The sequence below is a fragment of the Neovison vison genome, chromosome 2 (assembly GCF_020171115.1).
Source record: "Neovison vison isolate M4711 chromosome 2, ASM_NN_V1, whole genome shotgun sequence".
Classification (NCBI taxonomy): domain Eukaryota; kingdom Metazoa; phylum Chordata; class Mammalia; order Carnivora; family Mustelidae; genus Neogale; species Neogale vison.
The window spans coordinates 41,428,555-41,450,749 of NC_058092.1; the positions used below are offsets into that span (position 1 = coordinate 41,428,555).

The following is a 22,195-nucleotide window of genomic DNA, read 5'->3' on the forward strand; positions in this document are numbered from 1 at the left end:
TTAGGCCCTTTAGGTAAACAGAGTCACAAGGAAAAATGGCAACGTTATATAGTTCAACTATTTTTAATCATGTGTTCATTACTAGTATACTCTCATTCCAATTCAGCACCACAGGGTTCTTTCTCCTATTCCTTACTTGCGTCTCCCTTTTCCCACAGTGAGAAAGAACTCTGACTCCCAATAGCATCACCGTCTTTTTTCATTTGTTCAGTGTTATGATATACAGAATAGTTTCAGAATTGCTACATCCATGTCACTTAAAAAAATCTATTAAATCCGGTTCAAGATTTGTTTGCAATTTGTTTTTAGATTAAGGGTGTATATACAAAATACTGTGTTCAAAAGTTATTTGGATTAGTTTTTATTTTCCTTCAGAATATTTATATTACTTATTTATATGCAGTTAGGTTTATTTGTTTTCCATTTATACTCAGTTTTAGGATCGCTTTCATCCTTGTAGATTTAGTTTTCTTATTGAATATGTAAAAGTTAACATTGTCCAAAAGTCAAATCCATGTGAAAACATGGAATGCTTCACAAATTTGTGTGTCATCTATATGTAAGAGTCATGCCAATTTTCTATGTATTATTTTAGTTTTAGTGTATGTGCTGTTAAAGTAAGAACACCTCCAATTCATTTTCAGCCTATTTGATGCTTACTTAGCACCTACACACATGCACACACACACACACACACACACACACACACACATTTCACTGAAATTGTTCTTGTCAAGGTCGTCAGTGACTATTTTTTCTATCCTTATCATATTTGATATTTGCACTCTCAGCTGACCACTCCAATTTTCTTGAAACACTCGACTCTGTTGGTTTTGATTCCATGCTTTTCTGGTTTTACTCTCTTCACAAGTCTCTCTTCATTCTTTTTGTTTGTCCACCACCATAAAATGTGTTGCTCCTTGGGACTCTTCTTGGCTCCCTTTACTTCTCTCTGTATCTTCTCTTCCTAGATAATCTCAACTATTTCTGTGTCTTCAAATGCTGATACCTGCAAAGGAGTCTTTGAATGCTAATCAGCATTCAATAATCATGCTACTGACTTCTAAATTCATATCTTCATCCCAGACCTCTTTTCTGGGCTCCAAACTTGCAACCAACTGCCTGATTGATATCTCCTTTGATCTCGCTGACATCTTAAGTTTAACAGATCTAAAATAGAACTCCAAATTTCTCTGCCAAACCTGTTTCCTCCAAGCTCCTTCTCAATAGATGACACCTCCCTCCACCTGGTTGTTCTAGCTAGGAACCTAGGAATCAGTCTTGATGCCTCTCTTTTCCTCAACCACAATGTCCAATCCACCTGCACAGTATGAATATTTTACCTAAAAATATGTCAAATTAGTCCATTTCTCTCTGTTTCCACCATTACCACTTTACTCATCACCTCTTGCCTAGGCTATTTATTCATCAGCCTCATAACTGGCTTCCCTTATATCCCTCACACATTTATTCTCTATACAGTAGCTACCATGACATTTTTGTAAACAAAATAATAATACGAGTTTACATTTATTGGGTGTGTATTATGTGCCAGGAACTTCTGTAAGCACTTTATACATATTTAATCTTCATAATGATCCTATGAGGTGAAACCTAATTCTACCTTTAATTTTATAGAAAAGGAAACTGGGGCACAGAGAGATTAAGTAATGTGCCCAAGGCCACAGAGCTGGTAAATGGAGAATGCAGAACCTGGAATGACTCTTTAGCCTTCAAGCTTATCTACACATCCTATTGGATGGTGTTACTCAGCCTCAAATACTTTCAATGGCTTCTCACTGGGACTCGCTGGGACTAAATTCACTGGAACTAAACTCCCAACTCCATACACAGGCCTGCTGGGTTCTGGGACATGCTTCCTGCTTACCCCTCCAAACTCATCTCATGTTGTTCCCTTTCCTTCACTTTCCTTCAGCAACCTGGCTTGTTTTGTTTTGTTTTCTATTTCTCAGCTTCCTAGAACATGATAAACCCTTTCCTGCCAGTCAACATTACTTATCCTCCACCTCAAATATTTTTCTCCCTGGCTCCCTCTCATTCTTTATGTCTCACCTTAATAATCTGTTCTGCGAGAACTTTCCATAGGGTGCTATTTCTTAAGTGGCTCCCTTCCTGGTATGTTCTATCTCAGCTTCATATTTGTTTTCTTTTTAGTCCTTAAAACAATTTCTAATTACTGGTTTATTTACTTATTTTGTCTCTCTTCCCCACTAAAATCTGCAGTGAAGCCAGTGAAGTACAGTGTCTTAGTCATTTTTGTGTATTCAGAGCCTAACACAGCGCCTTGTTCATAGAAGGAACCCTAGAAACATTTGTTGAATAAACATATATTATCATTTTCTACTTCATAGCTTCTGCTTACTCATAATTTCTGCTTCCTCATCACTTTGATTTGTCACAACCTAGATGCATTCTCCCTCTCACATGGACCCCTACTTAACCTCATGGCCTCTTTGCAACCCTTTAGTCATAGTTTTTATTGTTAATTGCTTCAATCACCTCTTATTTCCCAACTTAAATTCCTGAGAGAGAAATATTGATTTGTCCATCTCATTTTTTAGGAGGCAGACTACATTCGTAGGTCATTGACAAGCTCATGGGTTGCTTCTCTTTGGGCCAGATTCCCAGTTCTCATCCAAAAAGTCATGGGGGGCAGGGTTTGGGGAAGGGGTCGATGTACTGCAGTGCTGCTTTTCCTCAGAGCTGAGGTAAAACTGGTATTTGAGCACAAGCGGCAGCCACAGCAGCAGTGGTGGGTGTGAGTGCCATATACTGGGCACTAGGCACACATTTTATGGTGGTGGACAAACAAGAAGAATTAAGAGAGACTTGTGAAGAGAGAGTAAAACCAGAAAAGCATGGAATCAAAACCAAATAGTTAATCAGGTCTCACTTAAGGGTCAGGTTCCCCAATAGTTGTTCCCTAGGAGGTGGACACCAGGTTATCTTGAGTTCTGTTTACTCTCCCTCTGAGAATAGTAAACACAAATTGAGATCCCTTATATTTACATAGCATTTCTAAGACTAAAAAGAGTATTTATACCCACGTGCATTTGTAAGTCCAGCAACCCCGTAAGGCAAAGAATATTGCATCTATTTTACAAATATGGAAACTGAGGCTCAGTTTCCTTCCCCAAAGTCAGATACATGCTAAATAAGAGCCAGCACCAAATCCAGGTCTCTAGACTCCCATGCCTGAGCTCCTTTCACTGTATTTCACTGCCTCATTTGAATGTCTCTTCAAACGTTCTAAAGGAGCTTGATACTGATTGAAGTTCCCTCTAAAATAACACTATAGGTGAGCTCCATGGGCTCTGGGTTCCCATACACTTATCAGGTACCTAAGGATTTACAGAGTACCTACCATGTGCCAGGCACTCTGCTTTACAAATACTCTCTCAGTTCAACTTCACAGTACTTACATGAGGTAGGTATTCTAATCCCTACTGAAAAGACTGAGATTTAAGAGATTAGGTCACTGTTTCGAATTTAAGACCTAGGATACAGCACTGCTGGGATCCTAAATCTAGATCTTTCTGACTCCAATCCCATATTCCTTACATTACCCTAGACTGTCTCCCTTCTTCTCAACTATGTCACCTTGGTCATGTTACTTAATTTATGTGAACTTCTATTTCCTTGTCAGTAAAACAGGGATTAGTACCTGACTCATGGGATTATTATAGGTTTATGAGCAACCATATAGTAGAAGAGCCTAGTCCAGTAAACATAGCAGGTATACACTTTCAGTCTAGTGTGAATCTAAATCTTCATATGTGAAAAAAATTAGAATTATCAACTTCAGTTGCATAACAAACAAGATCTCTTGTGAGATTTATTCCGCTGGCCCAAATTCTGAAGACATAGAGCCTTGAGGGAAACAACAGTTGTTCTCTAAGAAAAAAGAGCAATTCAGTGTACTTCAGAGATGAGAAAGAACCTGCACTCAACCTAGCCATAATGTAACAGAATGGAAATTAATAAGTACTCAGTAAAGAGATTTGAGTATGTGTCTCGAAAGCTTAAGATTTTCTCTAAGACCAGGGCATTTTACATATAACCACAACTAATCCTAACACAACTTTAAGAGGTAGGTCTTCTTGTGACCTCTATTTCTCAGATTCAGAGAGTTTAACTGATCTGCCCAAGGCCACATATCTAATTTGAGGTAGAGAAAGAACCAGAGCCCAGTTTGGCACCATTGCACCAAACTTTCAGGTGCTTTTTAGCAGGTTAACCTGCTCTGAAACTTTCATCTTTGGATGGAAACGTACTCCCCAAACACCACCCTGACATTTTGCCCATTCATTGCTCTCTGGAAAGAAAAAATCACTTCTACAGACATTGGCACCCTTTAGAGTGCTGGCTAGAATGACACTTTCCCATATAGTAATACAGGTAAGTGTCAACAATAAATACAGATATACAATACCAATAAATACAAATACATACAGATAAACAAAAGATACCATGTGAGAAATGCAAGAGCAAAAATCACAACTAATCTGTGTGTAGCACTTTATGATTCACAAGAGATACGATTCATATCTATTACCCAATTTGCTCCTCATATCACCCCTTTGAGATATGTATTATCACTCTTTATAGATGAAGAAAATGAGGCTTGAAGAAGTTGATTTAGTATGAAAAGTGGATATACATTGTTCTGTGGTCTCCCAGGCTCCATTTTTCCTTTTGTAACGGTATCCTGTGTTTCCTTTAGATCAAGTACCCTCCATCTCAGCAACAGTGATTGGATCACCATAAGCACATGACACATCAGATCTTTGAGTGTCAAGCTTGGAACTTCTATTCAGACTTTTGTTCAAGCTATTAAGATGGAGGAACTCTTAAAACCCATGGGTATGAGTCTGAAGTCAGTGGCTACTACCATAAGTAATATAATATTATATATAAAATTTAAACCTGTGGAAGAAAATTCAGCCTTGCCAATGGAAAGTAGAAATGGAAGTAAAAAATAAAAAGGAATGCATAGTGAGTGGATGGTAGGACTAAATCTTAATATATATGAATAACATTAAATGCAAATAAGTTAATCTCACCAACTGAATTTTTATAAAAATTATATCCAACAATAAATTGGCTAAAAGAGATGCACTTAAAACATAAAAGGACAGAAAGATTAAAAATAAAAAAGATGAAAAGAGATACATGAGGAAAATATGAACTGAGTTGTGATCTTAATTCTGTCAAAAAGAAATTTTATTCTCAGAAGATAAGAAGTGATAAAAAGTAATTATGTATTCATAAAAGAAACAACAGGCAAACACACAGATGCACTTAATTATATAGTCTTTTTTTTTAAGGATTTATTTATTTATTTGACAGAGAGAAATCACAAGTAGACAGAGAGGCAGGCAGAGAGAGGAGGGAAGCAGGCTCCCCACTGAGCAGAGAGCCCAATGTGGGACTCGATCCCAGGACCCTGAGATCGTGTTCTCAGCCAAAGGCAGAGGCTTTAACCCACTGAGCCACCCAGGCGCCCCTAATTATATAGTCTTAAGACAGAACTGCTGAGAGGAATAGATAGATGCATAATTGTAACTGAAGAGTTTAGTATCTCCCTCTCCAAAACTGATACATCAAGGCTTGAATCCTATAATTACTATATTTTAAAAAATATAATTACCATATTTTAACAACTCTATGCCTCATATAAGACTGGACTCTGGGAGAATTAAAGATATAATAAATGTGAAAAAATTATTTTAAAAAATAGAAGACTGTTATACTTTGTGACCAAGGAAAAGGGAAAGGCAAAACTTCGAAGTCCCAGAGAATAACACAATAATATTGATGAATAATAAGGATTCCATTTAACACAACACACTGTAACTAGATGAAAGACGAAGTAACTAGATGAGAGAATGGGAGAAGAGATTTGAAATACTTAGCATGCAAAACTCTTGCAAGTAAAAAAGAACAACAACCTCTAGAGAAAAATAAGCAAAAGACGGGTGGGAATGCTAGAACCCTTACACATGGTGGCAGGAGAATGGACGACAATAGCCATTGTGGAAAGCAATCTGGTATAAATTATGAGAATTACAAACTCACATACTCTTTGAGCCCACAGCTCCTCTCCTGGGATATATGTCAAAGAAATTCTTTTTTTTTTTTTTAAAGATTTATTTATTTATTTATTTATTTGACAGACAGAGATCACAAGTAGGCAGAGAGGCAGGCAGAGAGAGGAAGGAGGAAGCAGGCTCCCTGCCAAGCAGAGAACCCGATGCAGGGCTCGATCCCAGGACACCCTGAGATCATGACCTGAGTGGAAGGCAGAGGCTTTAACCCACTGAGCCACCCAGGTGCCCCTCAAAGAAATTCTTATGCAGACACGCAAAGGATTAAAATATTGGGGCACCTGGGTGGCTCAGTGGGTTAAAGCCTCTGCCTTCGGCTCAGGTCATGATCTCAGGGTGTCCTGGGATCGAGCCCCACATCGGGCTCTCTGCTCAGCAGGAAGCCTGCTTCCTCCTCTTTCTCTGCCTGTCTCTTTGCCTACTTGTGATCTCTGTCTGTCAAATAAATAAATAAAATCTTAAAAAAAATATTAATCAGTGTTATTTATGATGGCAACGACTTAAAGGCAACCTGTTTAGTGTCCTATCACTGGAGAATAGATGACTAAAATGTAGTAAATTTCATATCATGAGGTATTACACAGCGATCAGAAGCGGTGGGTTAGATGTATACACAGCACCATGAATGCATTTGAAAAACAGTGTTCGGTAAAAAATCTGAAGAAACAAAATGATATTTAAATACTGTACCATTTACATAAATTAAAATACATCCATACCAAACAAAATTCACATTTTGTAAGAACAATTACAAACGAAAAGTTATACACAAGATAGAACTTAGTTACCTGTGTGCGGGAAGGGAGGGGACTAAAAGGGAAAAAATAAATAACAAAACTTGAAAGTATAACACCAACCTAAGATGATAAAATGCCATGTATTGAGGAGTGTGGTTAACTAAGTCCTCTACACCTAAACTCAAACCATCCAGTCAACAAATGAACATAATACTGGGAGGAAAGACAATTGGTACTGTATAGTTGTCTCTGGATCTGGGGATAATGAGAAATTTTTATATTCTTCTTAATATGCTTATAGACTCCAAATTTTTACATTGAACACCTATTAACTTTCTAAAATAAAATCTATAATCAGAATTTATTTATTTATTTAAAAAAATTTTTAAAAATATTTTATTTATTTATTTGACAGCCAGAGATCACAAGTAGGCAGAGAGGCAGGCAGAGAGAGAGGAGGGAAGCAGGCTCCCACTGAGCAGAGAGCCCGATGTGGGACTCGATCCCAGGACCCTGGGATCATGACCTGAGCCGAAGGCAGAGGGTTTAACCCACTGAACCACCCAGGCGCCCCTATAATCAGAATTAAAAAACAACAACAACAATAAAAAAACAACTTCAGGTATCTGGGTGGCTCAGTTAATTGAGCATCCCACTCTTGGTTTCAGCTCAGGTCATGACCTTGGGGTTGTGAGATAGAGCCCTGCGCCAAGCTCCATGCTCAGTGGGGAGTCTGCTTGAGATTCTCTCCCTCTTCCTCTCCCTCTGTCCCTCCCTCTACTCTTGTGCTCATGCTCTCTCTCTCAAATAAGTGATAAATCTTAAACAACAACAACACCTCACCCGGAGGATTATGTTTCAGTGGCAGAATGGTGGTGTTCAAAAGACAAGACCTGGAAGGAAATAAAAAAAATTTCCAAAGTCTGTGCCATAAAGGTGGAACTATGCATGTATTTTCCCTTGTTAAATTACCTTACTTTCTGAAATAATGTTTGTACAATCTATCAAAATAAAGACAAAAGAAATTTAACAAAAGTAAAAGCAGCACTTTTTTAAATGATTTTTTTATTTTTTAAAGTAAGCTCTGTGTTCAATGTGGGGCTAGAACTCACAACCTTAAGATCAAGAGTTGCATGCCCCAAAGCATCAGCCTTAATTTTTCTTAAGATTTATTTATTTATTTGGGAGAGAATGAGCTGGGGGGGGAGTGGGAGTTGGCAGAGGGAGAAGGAGAGAGACTCTCCACAGAGCACACAGACTTGCCACATGGCTCAATCTCATGGTTCTGAGATCAAGACCTGAGGCAAAATCAAGAGTCAGATTTTCAACCAACTGAGCTACCCAAAAGCCCCTAATTTTTTTTTTTAAAGATTTATTTATTTTGGTGCCTGCGTAGCTCAGCTGGTTGAGCAACTGTCTTCAGCTCAGGTCATGATCCTGGAGTCCCCCAATCGCATCAGGCGCTCAGAAGGGGCGTCTGCTTCTCCCTCTGCCACTCCCCCTGCTCATGCTCTCTCTCTCAAATAAATAAATAAAATATTTTTTAAAAAAGAGATTTATTTATTTACTTTACAGAGAGATAGAGAAAGAGAGGGAGTGGGGGAAGGCAGAGGGAGAGGAAGAGAGAGAATCTTAAGCAGACTCCCCACTGAGCATGGAGCCAGGTGTGGGGCTCGACTCACAAACCTAAGAACATGACCTGAGCCAAAATCAAGAGTCAAGTGCCCAACCAACTGAGTCACAAAGGCACCCTTTATTTAAAAAAATTTTTTAAGATTCCCAAAGCAGCAGCTTTAAAAAATATTCAAATAGATCCATATTGTTTACTTCTCCCCTCAAATTTTGCATGAAAATCAGTATCTTTATCTGGTGATATTTGAAAATACAAAATACATAACAATTAGTAGAGCATGTGCCTAACAAGTTAGGGCAGACTTTGGTAGTAAACAATGCTCACATCAAACTGGAATGCCTAAAATTTAGATTACCCACTAGCCAGCCCTCCAGCCCCAACACAATGTTCAGACTCAGGCACCAAAAGCTTTGCTCTTTTTCACAATGGGAAGATGCTTATGTTATATAAATAGGTTTAAAAATGAAGGGTGCCAAAATATGCCACCAAAAAAATGCCGCTTTAGCATTAAGGATTATTTTTAGTGAAAAGCACTTGAAAAACAGCAGATACAATAGGGACACTCTGATCTCCTCTTTTCTTCCTGAGAACAGGAGATAAAACTCCCACGTGAGAGCTGCCTTCCATCTACCAGGAGAAAAGAAACATTCTTATCATCAAGGACAGAAAGTTGAAACTAAGAGAATTCCACACAGACCTTGTTAAAATAATTCCTATCTTCCTATAGCCTCCCTGTACCCTTTTGTTATTTTTCCACAATTGCCTCTTGTTTGTTCAACCTATTTTAAAAGCATTTAAGTTTTGCCCCTTCTTTGGGCCTTCATTTCCTTATGAGGGCTCCTGTGTCACATAAAATTTATATTAAGTACATTTCTATGCTTTTCTCCTGTTCATCTCTGTTATGTCAATGAAATGTTCAGGCCCAACCAAAGACCCCGGAAGGATAGAGGTAAAGTTTTGCCTCCTCTGCAAAGCCCAGGTTTCCCAACCCAGAATATTCCAAAGATTGTAAGGCTCAGAAACTACAGTAGGGGGCACCTGGGTGGCTCAGTGGGTTAAACCTCTGCCTTCGGCTCGGGTCATGATCCCAGAGTCCTGGGATCAAGCCCCACATCAGGCTCTCTGCTCCGCGGGGAGCCTGCTTCCTCCTCTCTCTCTCTACCTGCCCCTTTGCTTACTTGTGATCTCTGTCAAATAAACAAATAAAATCTTTAAAAAAAGAAAAAGAAAAAAAAAAAACTATAGTAGGCAGCAGCCTACAGGAAAACAGGAGGAGGAATACTTGCTATTCCCCCCTGACTCATCACCCAACTCCTGTTATATGGGTGCCCTGCTCATTCACTCTGAAATTGGGTCCACACATATACTCTTACATATTCTTCAAGATCTGGTTCAAAAGCCACTTCCTTCATGAAATCTTCCCTGAAAACACCAGCCAGAGTTTTGTTCAATCTTTCAGCTTATATTTATCGAGCACCTACTATGTTCTGGACTGGTATTTGTAGCCCTGTGCTATCATATGACAGCTGTGCTTGGGCCTGACTCCCCGGCTGGACTGGAATTAGTCCTTGATCTACTTCTTGTAAAAACAAAGGCAGGAAGGAGTCAGCACTTAATCCTCACAGCTGAGTTTGCGGTAGGTCCTGTTATTAACCCCGTCTTACAAATGTGAAAAATGAGGCAAAGGAAAGTTAGATCACTTGCCCAAGAAAATATAGCTGGTAAGTAAACAGAGCCAGGAATCTACCATGGCGGCCTCCAGCAGCTGACAATCACATTAGTTGTGTCATTTCTTAGTATAAAAAGCTGACACGCTTCACTCAATTGTTTGTATGCTTGGGTTTTAGAATAATTTTTAAAACAGGAAAACTATTTTTTGCTTATTTATCTTTTTTTTTAAGATTTTATTTATTTATATGACAGAGAGACACAGCAAGGGAGGGAACACAAGCAGGAGGAGTGAGGGAGAAGCAGGTTTCCCGCTGACCAGGGAGCCCGATGGAAGGCTCGATCCCACGGCCCCGGGATGGTTCTCTGAGCCGAAGGCAGACGCTTAACAACTGAGCCACCCAGGCACCCCTTATTTATCTTAAAATGGTATTTCCTCTCTGTGGGATGATGCCTATGATCTATATTCAATATAAGGGACAGTCACTCACTCATTCAACAGCCTAGTGCAATACAAGGAACCAGAAAGCTTTGGAACCAGACAAACTTGAGTTCCGATACTGGCCCTGTCCCTTACCCTTAGCAAATGATTTGCCTGTTCTAAGCAATTTCTACTTATATAAAATTAAAATAACTGTATCCTCTACAACTGCTGCCATGAGGGTTAAATGAGCACAGCACAGGAACGCCTCAAATTTATGGGAAAGTGCTTTGCAATCTGTGAAGAGCATGTGCCTATGATAGTGAGGTTATGAGCAGGTGGTAAGAAAAGATAAGACCAGCAACCCTGCAAACAAGTAACAATTATTTTAAAATTACGGCACAAAACAACAGAGAAGCAAAAGGACTTTCACAAAGTACCTTCTTTATGTTAAGAGGAAGTCTGATTTTGTTTTTAAGTGTTTGATAACACCTGTAAGAAGAAAACCTCATCACCCACAAGTACAACCATTAGAACTACTCAGCAAGTACTAAGTACAGATATTTACATGAAATAAAATTCCCTGGATGTACTGAGATAAACTGAAGGGGAGGATCAAGTTTATATAGCTTATTTACCAACAATTTCCTAAACAATGCAATAATGATAGTAGGAATTGTGACTATTTGTTGACTCTATTGTTATATCAGGCGGTGTACATACATGGCTCTTCTAACCCATGTGACAACCTCATGAAATAGTAATTATCACTCCCTCTCCCTTGACAAGGAAATAGAAGCCCCAAGAGGTGATGTGATTTTTCCCAAGGCCATACAATCTAAAGGAGGTAGAGTAAAAATACAAATCCAAATATGTTCAAAAAGAGGACATAAATTTGCTCCCCAGATTCTGCCAACCTCATCAACGTTTCTCTTTCCTAGCAACATCCCTTGCCTCTGAGTGTAAGGGGTTTTTTGTTTGTTTGTTTGTTTTGTTTTTTTTACCCAGTTACAGTTCATCCTTCTGGTCAACACAGACTTCTTCATTTTTTACCCAGAAAGGCTCTTTTGGCATCATCTTTCTTCCGCTGCCTGTCATTTCCTGTTTTCTCAGCATAATCCTCTTCACTTCCCTCTTCTTTGACTCCCCAGATGTCATCTTCTCATTCCTCCCCCTTTTCTTTTTTCTTCTTGGCTTTTCCTGCCTGTTTTCTTTTTCCATTTCTTCATATAGTTCCTTCCATTGCTTCTCTTTGTCCTGTTTAGAATGTAGAATTTCAAAATAATTTACAGACGGTATAAAAAAAGTTAACCCACTTTAGAAATGTCTGCTGTCTTCCCACACTTTTAAAGATTTCTGGGATGGTGTTTATTTACAAATTTTCCGTATGTGTGAGATGGAGAGAACTCTGTGTGTGTGTAATTTGTTCATAAATAAAATTGGTTCACATTCAACAATCATGTACTGAATGCCTACAGCATTGCTAAGCATAGTGCTAGACAGTCTACACATGTTATCTCTATTCCTCATGACAATCTGTGAGGTAAATGTTACTAGTCCCACTTCCTAGATAAGGGATCTGAGGTTTGGACTGTTTAAATTAGGCTTGTCCAAGCTGTATGGCTGGTGAGCAGTAGAACTAGAATTAGAAACACAGGTTTTCTGGATCTGAGGCTGGTCCTGTTTCTGCTATATTTAGTAACACAATCTTTATGGAACTCTTTGAATTTGTTTTTGACCTGTGATCAGTACAAATGTGCATTAGGTCAGAAATGGGACTCCTTTTATGTTCACTAATATGTTCATCTAAGTCCCAGAATTTGACCCCTAGAGCCAACTTCATAGATTTTTCTACCCAAAGGGTCATTAAAGAAGCCATACAGTCTAAATTCCTGTATGGTTTTAATCTTCATCTAGAGTATCTGAGCTAACTGGTCTTTTACCCAGTTTGGATGAACAAAGCTAGACTGTGAACCTGCACACCAAGTAAGCTGGATCCTTCTAGAATCTTGCTGGGAGCAAATGCTTGACATCTTGTTCTGTTTCCCGCATTAATTAGAGGAAAAACTTTCTCTTTCAATCATGCCTTCATTTTCTTATGTCTGGAAAGCACTGACTAAAACTAAGATCTCTATTTTTCCACTTCCCCTCTCTCACTGCTCTACTGGCTCATAGGCTCCCACCCTCTGTTGTTTTTTGGTTTTTTGGTTTTTGGGTTTTTTTTTTTAACCAAAACTGCTCTTGCCAAAGGTAACCAGAGACTGCCAATTCCACAACTCCTCAGCTCCACTTGGACCTACGACAATCCATTGAGTCTACCTATTTTTCTTTAGAACCCAACCAGCTCATGTCCTCCCTTTTCTACTTTCTTTATTTTCTACCTTCTTGCTCCTTCCTCCAAGTTTCTTAGGTGTTATTTACTCAGTGAAGCCTCTCATGATCACCCCTATTATAAGGAGCAACAACCTCATGATCATAGCCTTCTCTATTGCATTATTGTTCTCTGTAGCTTATTTCACACATATGTCTTAACTTATTTGTATATTTCCTGTTGGTCTGCCCTAACTGAGTGTAAGCCCCATGAGGACAGACACTTCTGTTTTATTTAACTTAGAAATCTTTAGGACTTATAACAGTACTTTGAACAAGTATTCAATAAATATTTGTTGAGTGAATGTATGGTTTAATAATAATGGGCACCATACCCTGAGCACTTACTGTATGCCAGGAATTTATAAGAGAGTTGTTATCATCATTCCCAAATTACAAATGAGAAAACTGAAGATCAGAAAGGTTAAATAACTTGCCCAAGATCACACCGCTAGTAAGTGATGGAGCCTGGATTTGAATATCAGCTTTGTAGCTCTAAAAATCATGCTCTAGCTTGTATTGAAACTGGAATTCACTATAGATCATGTAACTGTGGCAATCATTCTTTGAAAGATATATATTTAGCAATATCATTTTTCATCTTTGGTAATGTTTCATGTCAGACAGTGACTTTTCTGATAATATATAAATAGACACTGTAAATTTGGCTGAGTTAAAGTTAGTTTCCTTTTATTTTTCAATGAGGAATTTTTTTCTTTAAAAGAAATAAGAATAAAATTCATGCTCTTAACTAATACGTAATACTGCCTCAATGAAACAATATCAGGTAACCCCAAAGTAAAAACAAAACAAAACCAGACTAAAAAAGTGTAAAAAGGCTTAATAGATTTTAAAAAAGATTTTATTTATTTATTTGATAGACAGATCACAAGTAGGCAGAGAGGCAGGCAGAGAGAGAGAGAGAGGAGGAAGCAGGCTCCCCTCTGAGCAGAAAGCCCAATGCAGGGCTCAATCCTAGGACCCTGGGACCATGACCTGAGCCGAAGGAACAGGCTTTAACCCACTGAGCCACCCAGGTGCCCCAAAAAGGCTTAATAGATTTTTATTTTTCCATGATGACTACTTCAATGCTTCTTTGGAAATATTAAGTACAAAAGTTCTTTCAAAAAGATTTTTTTGGGTGTTTGTGCTTTGCTGGTATTCTAAGCATGAGTTAAATCTGCCTGCTGGGTAACCAGACCTGCCACTGGCCACAGACCTGCTTGAATGGACCTTTCTGCAGAACCAGGCAGTCATTAAGCCATTGTCCCAAATATTAGTCCACCCATAAAACAGTTCTAGGAGAGCAGGAAAGCTCTCACTAACACCTTTCATCTTTCTCCAAGCCATGCATCAGAAGTGGGCTCAGTAGCCGTCTTCTAGATTACCACACTGTGAGCAAGGAACATGACACAGAAGGAGTGGGACTTCTAACCCAACAAGCTTAACACTGTGTGTGACCTTGGGCAGTTGATATATACCCTCTGAATCTCAGTTCCTAGATCTGAAAAATGGGAATAACACTTGCCTTGTTAGGTGATTTTGAGGGCTAAGTAGGATAACTTTTGGAAGGTGCTCAAGTACAAAGCTGTGGGTGTCTAGTTCTTTCCTTCCCCCTCCTCTCAGGAACATGCGACCAGCAAATGAGATAATGACTATTAAGCTGCTTTTGCAAATGCAAAGAATACTGCACAACTGAGGAGTCAGACATCTGGAATTCAGGGTGGAGGAGTACCTTACTTTTCTTATTTTAGGTCTTATTTCCAATCTCCTCAGCAAACTCTAAAATGCTACCTGATTTTACCTGTTGAAATGAAAACAGTGGGATTAGAATGAGGTTGAAGGGCTTAAAAATTCACTTGGAGGCCTTGCTAAGTGCAAATTCAAAAGCAATGGGCCCAGAGATTTTAATCAGTAATTGAGGCAGAATGGGAGGAATGCAAAGGTGATTAATAATACAGAGGGTCCAGAATGTTGTACCACCTTTGCTGATCCACTCTAGAAGGAAATTAATTTACCGTCTCCCAAGATTTGTGTTCCTCAAACCTCTGACCACTATTATGAAGAAATTTTCATCATTCTGCTAGGCTCCAAATTGCTGCCCAGTGACACTTGTCCCAGCTCAGATTGATGGGATCTACCTTTCGTGCCACTTAGAGATGCCCTTTTAAAGATTCTCTCCTTAAAATAATCAGAAAAACTAAGAGAACATAAGAAAAAGTTATGACAAAAAGTGTGAGCAGAATTTAAACTCTCTACTCTATTTCTCTATTTTCTGAAGTTAATATATTTAGTATTTACAATTGAAGGAAAAGATAAACTAAGTCAATGGCATAATATAAGTCTAGTGTTTGTTGATTTAATGATAAAGGAACAGAATACAGTGACCACAAGTCATGGAGTCAGACAAACCAGCTCTACCACATACTAGCTGTATGACTTTGGGCAAATTACTCAACTCCCCTGAGCCTCTTCCCTCATAAGTAAAATATTGAGAATATCTCCCTCCCAGTGTTATCATAAGAATTAGATATAATGGGGACGCCTGGGTGGCTCAGTGGGTTGAAGCCTCTGCCTTCAGCTCAGGTCATGATCCCAGGGTCCTGGGATTGAGCCCCGCATTGGGCTCTCTGCTCAGCATGGAGCCTGCTTCCCTCTCTCTCTGCCTGCCTCTCTGCCTACTTGTGATCTCTGTCTGTCAAATAAATAAATAAAATCTTTAAAAAAAAAGAATTAGAAATAATGTATGTAAAGTGCAGAGTCTGGCAGGTAATAGTCACTCAATAAATGGCAGTAATTATCATAACTTTTCAGTATCTGGATCTGTTTCAGAAGGAGCAGAAAGAGGGTCATTCTGTATTTCTTCATTTTAGGAGTATGTTGGTTAATTGTGTGGGAGCAGTGTGTGACCAAAAGAACGTTTGCAACATGAGTTATCATGTGTTCCTCCTCCAAGGTTTGAAAAAAGTTTGGTTTTGATGAGAAGACTTTCATTTGGTTTATATCATCCCACCACCCTGCCTCCAACAGAATCAATGACAAAACAAAAGCTGTTTTGAATAGAGAGTATTTTGCTCAGAGCCATTTCTTAGTTGTTTTTAAGAATTCCTTGTACAACGTTAAGAGATTTTTTTACCTTTGGGATTTTTTTTTTCCTCTTTTGAGTTGTTAGAGAACAACTCATTTATTGGCTCTTCCTTTGTCCTATTTCCACAAAAAATGTTCCTAATCTTCCCTGTTCTCTTCAGTGCCCTTTTATTCCCATCTTCCTAACATTAAATTCATGGTGCTTTCCATTGTGGTTAGGCCATACTCATTGCATGATTTTGTATCATTATTCCCTCAAAGATCATAAGGGGTCCCAAAAAGAATAGAAAGAATTTTCTTTCTTTTTTTAAAAAATATTTATTTATTTATTTATGTGGGAGAGAGCAAGATTACAAGGGGTTGGCAAGAGGGAGAAGCAGACTTCCCGCTGAGCAGGGAGCCCAATGCGGGCTCAATCCCAGGGCCCTGGGATTATGACCTGAGCCAAAGACAGACGCTTAACGGACTGAAATACTCAAGTGCCCAAGAGAAAGAATTTTCTTTCTTTATGGCCATCTCCTTCCAGCCTCTGTCCTGATGAAACAATGCAACCACTTTTGCTTAAACAACAACAACAACAACAGAACTAAGGGGATTATGTAAGGAGGCATCAGAACAGAGGGGAAAGAGTCAGGGATCAGGCAGGAAAGTTGACCAGCTTTCTAGGCTAGGTCCCATCAGGAGGACAACTGGGCTCACAGAGGCTGGAAACCCCCGTTGAGACAGGACGAGGGAGGGAATTCCCATCTATCTCCATGCTGAGAGTCCCTAGGCTTTATCAGTAAGGTTCAGGGACCCAGTGGTAAACCAGATGTGTCCAGTTAGTTAAGTGTGTCATGTGAAGTAAGACTGGGAGTATCAGACCCAGTTAGAACCTAGAAGGAAAGGAGGCCTGCAAGGATAATGTAAGCATGATGCAGAACTATGTCACAAGAAAAACAACAATTTAGAGATAATGCTGGAGTTTTAGAAATGTAGTCTCTCAGGCTTTGTCCCAGACATGCTGTATCAGAATCTACATTTTAATAAGATCCTCTAGTGATTCGTATGCACATTAAAGTGTGAGAAGCATTCCTTCAGTGAGAATTTAAATTCTCAAATAGAAGGTTTGCCTGTTGGAGAGGTTGATACAACCCAAAACAATTAGTGCCAAATCATTTTAAAATTCTGTATAAAATTTTTAACAAAGATACAGTTTTAAATCTATACCTTTATGTTTTCAGTGAAAAAAAATCACAATGCATTTTAAGGAAAGAAACAGATTAGGCATATTAATATGGCTACATATTTATATAAGATAGAGAAAATTCCTATTATTTATTACAAAGAGACAACTGAAAAAAAGAGGTAACAATGAGAACGTGTGCAAACTGTATCCACATTCTTCAGATAGGAAAGGAAGGAAGAAGGACATGTGTTCCTTCCTTCTCTCCTTCCTTCCTTCCTCCTTCCCTTCCTACCTTCCCTCCCTCCCTCCATCTTTCTCTCCTGAACCCCTGCTATGCATGTGGTAATTTATATACATCACCTCCTTGCCCTCCTGTGCTGGTCTCACTGAACCAGGAAACCAAGAAACTGGAAATAAATAAAGTGGATGGAGTGCCTGGGTGGCTCAGTGGGTTAAGCCTCTGCCTTCAGCCCAGGTCATGATCTCAGGGTCCTGGGATGGAGCCCTGCATCAGGCTGTTTGCTCAGCAGGGAGTCTGCTTCCCTACCCCGCCTCTCTGCTTGCCTGTCTGCCTGCTTGTGATATAAATAAATAATAAATAAATAAATAAATAAATAAATAAAATCTTAAAAAGAAAATAAAGCGGAAAATAAATAAATCAAGAAAGCTTCATATAAGGGGTGTCTGTCCAAGAGTCCTTTGGCAGCCCTGAACTGCAGACAGATTTCCCTGGCTATGGAACCTTCCAGGATACAAAGACAAGGGGCTTCAGTTTCTAGAGGCTCGATTGTATAGTGGGCATAATCAATAAAGGCTGACAGACCTTTGTTTGATTCCCGTCTCTCCCATGTACTAGCTGTGTGCGCTTGGGTGCGTCGCTTGACATTTCTGAGTCTCAATTCAGCCAGATGTAAAATGGGATAATAAGAGACTATAGTATTTATTTTAGGGGTGCCTGGGTGGCTCAGTGGGTTAAAGCCTCTGCCTTCGGCTTGGGCCATGATTCCGGGGTCCTGGGATCAAGCCCCACATCGGGCTCTCTGCTCAGCAGGGAGCCTGCTTCCTCCTCTCTCTCTCTCTCTCTGCCTGCCTCTCTGCCTACTTGTGATCTGTACCTGTCAAATAAATAAATAAATAAAATAGTATTTATTTTACAGAGTTAGGAGAATTAAAGGAGGTAATACAGGTAAAGCATAGATCCCAGGCCTGTGTTTAACAAAAGTGAATTCCCTTCCTCTCCAAGGGAGTTCCAAGACTATATAGATTGCAGAGTTTTTGCTTTTGCTTTTTTGTATAGATTATAGTCTTTCAGAGGCCTCTTGGGCTAAGACTTTCATTCTAGGGCCTGCACTTGAGGTGCTCTCTTTTCTACTGAGTTGGGAAAGAATCCTCCCCATCTTCAATAACGGGTCTCAGGGGAGAGAGAGAGAACAATTCTATGAAAGCCTAAGTATCTGAGCCCTCCTCTTTCCCTTCCAGCCAGAGCCAGAAAAGATGACTAGAAGAGAGAGAAATGCTAGGTCAAGAACTGCCATCACGGGCCCCTTGGACATCTTAGTCAGTTGAAATCTGACTCGTGATTTTGGCTCAGGTCATGACCCCAGAGGCATGAGATGGAGCCCTCCTTCAGGCTCCACACTCAGCAGGAAATCTGTTTGAGATTTTCACTCTTCCTCTACCCTTTCCCCTACTCTTTCTCGAGCATGCACACTCTCTCTCTCTCTCTCAGATAAATAAATCTTTGAAAAAAAATTTGTAAGAAAGAATTACCGTCACAGCTGGGCCAATCACATCTGATATCTGTCTGGGGATTTTATTTTTATTTATTTATTTAAAGATTTATTTATTTATTTTAGAGAGAGAGAGAGCAGCAGGAAGGGCAGAGGGAGAGAGAAAATCCTGAAGCTGACTCCTCCCTGAATGGGGGGTCTGAGCCGGCTCCATCCCAGGACCTGGAGATCATGACCTAAGCCAAAAACAAGAGTCAGCTGCCTAACCTACTGAGCTACCCAGGAGCCCCTGGGGATTTTAATATTTCAAAATTTTACCACATTGCTGATGATTCCCTATGCCCAAAATCACCCCCAAGAATCATGCAGGGCCAGCAGGGCAGTCTAAAGTACTAGAAGCCTGAATCTGGCCTCAGAAATACCTACACTCAAATCTCAGATTTTCTGTTCACCAAATGTGTCTTTGGGCAAATTATTTATCCTTTCCAAACCTCAGTTATACATTTAGAAATAGGAGGTTTCATAGAATCAAGAATCTATGAATCAAGTAGTATTTGCAAAGTCTCTGATATGGTACTTGGTACTTGGTACATGGTAGGGACTCAGTACATTTTAGCTTTTGTGGTTATCAGGACAAATATAATTAGTCCCATTTTAAAGATGAGCAATTTAAGGCTTAGAAAGATCAAGACTCATTTAAGTCTTATGATTTCTAGCCTGCAGTTCCACTTTATGAAAACTTTAGAGGGACTGTTGATCAGTGGCTCTGAGCCCAGAGAACTTAACCTGCCAAAGGTCCAGGCCAAGAACACTGATGTTCTAATAGTAACAAATGGTGGGGTCAGGCTTACATTTAGGTTTGTCTATTTCTGGATGAATCCACTCCCCTTGGTAACTGGGATTATCAATGATCTGAGGATTCCATTGTCCCTAAACAAAGAACCAAAGAGTGAACATGGCATTAGTATTTTCCCTTTCTTCTCATATAATCAGAAAGACCAAATAATTTATAAAGACAGATGTATATTAGAGCAGAATTCCTGTAGCTTCTTTCTCTTTTTTTGAGCTAATGCTCAAAATGAGGCTCTTCCTGATTTTCCTTTCTACCCAGTGGGAGCTGAACAAGGTGACAGAAACCCATTCTGAGCCTGGTCCCTTCTCTGTGCCTAAGTTTGTTTATGAAGTTAAGAAAACGTAGCTTCGGGCGCCTGGGTGGCTCAGTGGGTTAAGCCGCTGCCTTCCGCTCAGGTCATGATCTCAGGGTCCTGGGATCGAGTCCCGCATCGGGCTCTCTGCTCAGCAGGGAGCCTGCTTCTCTCTCTCTCTCTGCCTGCCTCTCCATCTACTTGTGATTTCTCTCTGTCAAATAAATAAATAAATTAAAAAAAAAAAAAAAAGAATTATAAAAAAAAAAAAAAAAAGAAAACGTAGCTTCACAGGGAACACCATTTAAGGACTTTGGCACTTGGGACCGTTCTCTTCCTGAACAGTAACACAGGAAACTATAGCCAAATAAAATCATGCTTATGTCAGTTTTATCTTTGGACCATTTGGTAGCTGATTCCTTTGGTTTCATCTCACATCTGATAGGAGGTCAGGAGTTAGTCCTTAAAAAGAAGTTCCCCATCCCCACCCCCAACACCTTTGGCTCATTCATGTCCTACTTTTCCCTTTCAGAATCACTACTGAGATTTCCAGTTCCCGACCCCAGACCCATTTCCTATTTCGACCATGTTCCTTTGGCTGCTTTCCACCACTCTGGACAAACCCCTTGTCTAGGGCTGGCTTGATCTCCCCCTCTCAGCATTGACCTTTACCAGACCACCCCCACCCAGGTAGACACAGCCCTGAGATTAGGACACAAATGAGGCAATAGTCTTATGGGCAGTGGGTGGTGGTGAGAGGAAAACCACAGGATCTCAGAGTTTCTTTTCTACAAATTAAACTTCACAGCTCTTCTGTCTTACTTCTCATACCCATTGCAAGGAGAGGCCCCCCTCACCTTATCCTTCAGGTTTGGTATCACAGGTTCTTCCCACTCCCCATCCATTACCTCATTCCAGTCGTCTGGCTTCTTGATGTTTCTGTCTAGGAAGTATTCAAAGTCCTCCCAGTCCTAAAACAAAATTCCTCCTTTAGGACAGGTGAGTGGGCTGGAATGAAACTGGGTCCATATAGTCAGGCTAGACCTAGCTCCTTAGGTCAACGTTGACCCTGTCAACGTCCTGTCCTGTCCTGTCCTGTCCTTACCACTATGAGAGCCCAGCTCCAGATTCTGTAAGCAAACCCAAAACAGGAGAGAAAAAGCCTTTAAGCAACTCCAGCTCCTCCTCAAGTTCACAATCACTTTGACCTTGAATACTTTAAGCTCAAATAGTATGTGAATTTCCCTTGTGTCTGACCCTCACCCTCCCTCAATCATGTGCCTTTATTGTCAGAACAAGTCTTCTAGCCTGTATCCCTCTTCCTGAAGACCTCTCTTGGTCTTCTGCTTTGTACCCAAGATGCTCCCAGACCTATAAAAGTCCTTTGTACTCCAGGCCCCTTCTATTTACCAAGACAAACCTCCAAGTCACAAACACCCTACCCTGACTTTCATATGTCTTCTGCTGTGGAGCCACCAGTTTTGCTCTGTCTACCTAGCAGTTCACCTTGGTGCTAACCATTTGCCAAGACTGACTGAAAGCTTCAATGCAAAGCCTACCAGACTCAAAGTTATTCCTTAGCATTGCAACTAAGAAAGTTCTCTAGTTCCTGAGCTGTCTCAGCTGCCTTTTGATTCCTGACATGTACCAGTCAGCATCCCATCATGGAAGCTCTAGTCTAAATAGATCCCTGCCTATCTAACTACTTTCCATCTTCTCTAGTTCTACTCAGCAGGGAGCATAGAGGCCTGTAACCTCTCTCCTCTTCCCTAAACCTTGAGCCAGGTGCACGGGTGCACGGTCACCAACAGGAGTGAAGGTCTGTTGCTGCTCTGAGCCTGCCTGCTGCTCTGAGCCTGCCTGCTGGGCCTGGAAGAAACCTAGACCCTATTTTTCCTGTGGTGCTAAAGGCACAGACACAGCCTGGATCATCTGTCTTAATTCTCTGGCTATACTTCCCTCCCACGGAACTGGAGGCCTTTGCTAAATCACCCTACACATGGCTGGGGCACTGCCCACCACTCTGCAGTCCTCTTCTTAGGGACTTCTTAGGGATTCCAGCTGCTGGGTCCTATGTTGCTCTTTGTTTAACCCCAAACATCTCCTCT

General features: G+C 40.1%; 1 non-coding gene across 1 annotated transcript; it reads right to left on the minus strand.

The window, feature by feature from the left end:
* Positions 1-518: 518 nt before the first annotated feature.
* LOC122901569 lies at positions 519-627 on the minus strand. The gene has a single exon (XR_006383571.1). It is a non-coding gene; the product is annotated as a U6 spliceosomal RNA (small nuclear RNA).
* Between the last annotated feature and the right edge of the window lie 21,568 nt (positions 628-22,195).